The sequence below is a fragment of the Ochlerotatus camptorhynchus genome, unplaced genomic scaffold (assembly GCF_037179485.1).
Source record: "Ochlerotatus camptorhynchus isolate MF236.1 unplaced genomic scaffold, CSIRO-AGI_Acam_v1.1 ptg000268l, whole genome shotgun sequence".
Classification (NCBI taxonomy): Eukaryota; Metazoa; Arthropoda; class Insecta; order Diptera; family Culicidae; genus Ochlerotatus; species Ochlerotatus camptorhynchus.
This window is the reverse complement of record NW_027040758.1, coordinates 1,812,156-1,817,140: the sequence shown is the minus strand read 5'-3', so window position 1 is coordinate 1,817,140 and position 4,985 is coordinate 1,812,156.

The window sequence follows — 4,985 nt, the reverse complement described above, 5'->3', positions numbered from 1 at the left end:
ATCCTGGTAGAGCAACTTTGATTAGAATACTTTATCTATTTGGATGACTAATTATTTCTCGTTCCTCATTTGTACCACATCAATCCGCTTCACTTGACTGACTGATTTCTCTAGTTCTGCTGACCAGCCGTTTCCGCACACAATTTGAACCATTTATCATCCACCTCCGTGGACAAACTGAAAGCACTGAAGTTTCCCTCCAATGATCGCTCTGCCACAACACCACCGGTCCCAGGAGGAAAATTATTCTCTTACTTACCACAGGTGTACCTACTTGGGTACCCGCTTGCTGCCAGCAGAGGCAAAAGTCACGATTCGTTCTCAAAATAAGCTTGCCAAAAAAATTAGGCCTATAGAGAGAAAATAGAGAAAGAGTGAGATCGAGTTTTCGGTGGCGCCTCATCGATTTGAGACTGTGATGGCAGTCCGTGACAGCGGCGGCTTATTCTAGTAGGCTGAGTATGAAATATGCAACATGGAGTAGCAGCAGTATTTAGCTATAGGACGTGTTTTCGCGAGGAGCAACAGCAAGTGATACGAGTAAATTTAATTTTAAAGTGATTGCTCGCGCGGCGCGCGCTCGCAAATACTTTCTCTCACAAACGGCGCGCGTGCGGCGAGGAATTAGTGTTTTCATATTCGGTCTGTATTTATCCTCATATTGCTTCGTCTGTAGGTACCGTAAAACCTGGGGAAGTTGATCACTTTTTACCGATACATCTGAATATTTTTCCTGTCATATGTTTGGCATACAAACAAATGCCTCTCAAAGCTGTACTAGCAAATGCTTTTCTTATGTACTAATTTAGTTTTGGAATTGCATGCTTGGTTTATCTTTTTAACTAAACTTAGATTAAAAATGCAAATGATTAATTCTTTTCAGTACAGTAACTCAAAATTTTTTCAGGCAGTTGATTTCCTTACCAGAAGACGGTACTTTCAATATTGAACGAAATGTTGGTTCATATGTCAGACAGGAAACAACTAGGTTCAACTATGATATAAATATAAAATAGGAATTTTGCCAAATATTCAAACTTTTCAGAGAAATTAATACAATAATAGTCTTCGAACTCTGCAGCGGTCTTGGGTCGTTTCGGAGAACCGCCTGGCTGACGATCCTTCGCATCCAACTGACTGAAAAACATATCTGGTTGCTCTATACATGCAATTAGATTAACATCCGTACCCTAATAAAAATTGTATGGTTAATTTTCTTAACGACGTGTTCTGGGTATCATCCAAACCATTTGTGGAATAGTTCAATGATTTGGGTTATCGTTCGTTTATGGTTATTTTTTATTAGGGTAGTCCAACGTTTTAAAAGTACTATTTAAAATTACTTAACGAAATACTAAACAAATTATTTTATACAATATCATGAAAAATATACTGTTGAGAAACGGAAATTGAACAGTGTACTAATAAACTTCACCTTAATGATCAACTTCACCCCGTTTTACGGTACCAACATTCTTCTGGTGGCATTTCAGTATTAGTCATGACACGTCATGAATACGTCTCTGGGGTAATAATTTTTTAAACAATGATAAGGTGTTCGGAATAGAATTAAAGGGTGAACCGTTTAAAATCCGCACACCCTCAAATTGCTCTAACTTATGATCCGTTGGGTGAAATAATTGAAAATTTGCGTAGACAAAGTTGGGAATCGCGAATTCCACGGTGTCTGGTATCATAAAACGGTTCGAAGAACGTCTGACTGTTGATCTGAAGCGAAGATCCGTCAGGTCAACGAGAACGATCACAAACGCGTGGATGGGGCCTTTAAACGGAAACCGAACGCCTCAGTTCGACATGTGGCTGAAAAGTTGCATGTGAGCAAGACTTTCGTGCAACCAAACCATGACGAGTAACAGAATACGGTCGCACAAAGCCGTGCCCGGAAGTTGTACGACCAGAAGTTAACGAAACCACACTGCTGCGTAACGGATGACGAGACATATGTGAAGGCGGACTTCAACCAGATTCCAGGAAACGTGTATGTGACTGCAAAGGATAAGTGTAATGTTCCCGAGAACCTCCGGACACAGAAGATGTCGAAGTTCGCCAAGAAGTTCTTACTTGCGGAAAGCGGAGTACACCTTTCGTTACAGCAAGCACCATGAATGGACAGGTGTATTAGGAAGAGTGTCTCCAAAACTGGCTTCTCTCTCTCTCTCTCCTGAAGAGTGAAGGCTCACGACGGTCCGACGATCTTCTGGCCGGATTTGACATCATGCTACTACACGAAGGACGTGCGAATGATGTCGATTTCGTGCCGCAAGATCTGAACCCCCCAAACACTCCGGAACTGCGCCCAGTTTAAAAATACTGGGCCATTATGAAGGAGCACCTTCTAAAACGACCTAAAGTGGTGAAGAATGTAGAAGAAATTATGAAATCATGGGTTAATATGCACAAAAAAAAACTGTCGATTCTGAGGTCGTGCAGAACCTTATGGCTGGGGTTAAGGCCAAGGATCGCGCATCCAGATATAAAGGCAAAATAATTTAAATGAATGATGTCAAAACTAACTAACTTTAATTGTTTCTTTTGACGTAGGACTACGTCTTTGATTTCTATATGGGGGTACACTTTGTGAAAACCGAAAATGGAACATGTAACAAATTAAGAAAGATTTTGAACGTTAATAACTCAGCTGCCCCTGGTCCAATTTCAATAATTTTATCACCAATCGATCAGAAATATGGCTACGCATCGATAACAATGCTTGATTTTCAACAAGAAACTATTGAAAAACTGGCAAATGTCCAGCATTGTCCAAAAGCGTCGAATTAACTAACAAATCTACCAATTACCTACATGCATATGCTGCTTCCCCAACACAGTCGTCAGAGAGTAGTAAGTAGACGAAACAAGTCGATGTGGCATTCGCCTCCGATTCTCGGGCGCGTGCGAATAGGGAGGATGGAATTGCGTAATATTTTGCACACTCATCGCCATATTCAGAACCAAACGCAAATTCTTCGAGATAACGAAAAATTCCCGAATTTAAAAAAGTAAAGATTGGATTCACTCAGTCTATTGGTACTACTCCGAGACTGAATAAAATTTTCGTCAATTTCCTCATTTTCTGGCAGATTTTTTGGTTTTCCACAGGAAACCATGAGACAAATTTGCTCATCGCTGAGTTCCTGCACTTTTGGCGATTATGAGTGAACTAAACTCAAATTTGGGTCGTTCTCATTCGCCGTGTACGCAAAAGGACAAGAGCCAGTGTCGCTACTTGATAGCAAACTACTCATAATGGGAGGAGTCTTTGTAGCTTTTATACCACTTGGTTGCACATCATTCTGCTTTAACCTGAAAAGATATAAAAGAGCGCTGAACAGTAATAGCAGCAGTAGGAAGGTGGTGACTTGTCCACTCCTTCACACCTAACAAGCAACAATTGACTGGTCGTGGCAAAGGAGGAAAAGGTCTGGTAAAGGAGGCGCCAAGCGTCATCGCAAAGTTCTTCGAGATAACCACCATCGGTCGTCTGGCTCGCCGTGGTGGTGTCAAACGTATCTCCGGTCTGATCTGCGAGGTGTGCTGAAGATGTTCCTGGAAAATGAGGTCCTTGATGCTGTCACCTACACTAAATACAGCAAGTGTAAGTGGCCATGGTGGGCTACAAATGGTGAGTCGACAAACTGGAAGGAGTGTTGTCCCAACAGCTCTGGTTCCTACCTCACGCTTCCACGGGTCAGCCGATGACAAAGACCGCCAGCAAAAGATGCTGGTAGCGTAGCCTGGGCAATGTCACCACGATAAAAACATGGATCCGGATCGTGGTGATAGCAAAGTGAGGAGGTGCGACCCTCGAGCGTCTGTTCACCATGGAGGTGCGGCTCAAACAGCGTCTGTCTCGGAGCGAGCGACTGAATAAGAAATGCTGTATCACGTCAGCTACACCTAAGGTGGCAGCCCCACCAACATGATGTAGGTATCGCGACCCCGGTAAGGTAGCATACTGAAACCCCCAACATTACTCAGAAAAACGAAGAAAGAGAAAACAACGAACGGAATTTTCGGCAACCGACCCGGCAACGAAATAAGGACAATGAATGGAAACTCGGTACTTGGAATGTCAGAACCTTAAATGAACCTGGACGAGCGGGCCTTTTGGCTCGTGAACTGCAAAAAGTGAATGTGAGCGTAGCTGCTATTCAGGAAGTACGGTGGCCTAGATCCGGAGAACGTGACTTCCGGGCGGTGGATCCCATCGCCAACACTTCCTTCAAGTACCATATCTATCACAGCGGTGGCGATAGGGCAGAACATGGAGTAGGGTTCATAGTGATCGGGAAGCAGATGAAGCGTGTTATGCGGTGGAGACCGGTAAGCGACCGCATCTGTGTATTAAGGATTCGGGGCAAATTCTTCAACTACAGCCTGATCAACATCTATGCGCCAACCAACGATAAATCCGATGACATGAAGGACGCGTTTTATGACAGTCTCGATAAAACTTATGATGAGTGCCCAAAACACGACGTGAAGATTGTAATCGGAGATGCAAATGCGCAGGTCGGGAGGGAAGATTTCTTTCGTCCAATCATTGGTACAGAGAGCCTACATACAGTAACCAATGATAACGGCCTGAAACTGATAAACTTCGCCGCTGCTAGAGGTATGGCCATCAGTAGCACCTACTTTGCACGCAAGAATATCCGAAAGCACACCTGGAGACACCCAAATGGCGAAACTTGCACCCAGATCGATCACATGTTGGTGGATGGCCGGCACTTCTCAGATGTCATTGATGTAAGGACTTTTAGGGGGCCTAACATTGACTCAGATCATTATCTTGTTGTCTGCAAAATTCGGGCGCGTCTATCGACCGTTACGAATTCAACGAACCGGAGATCGATGCGTTTCAATATCCATCGCTTGTCAGTAGATGTTGCTGCAGAGTACCGCCAGAAGCTTGATGAGCGGATTAGCGAAATCAACGTGAACGAGGACCTCAACAATCTGTG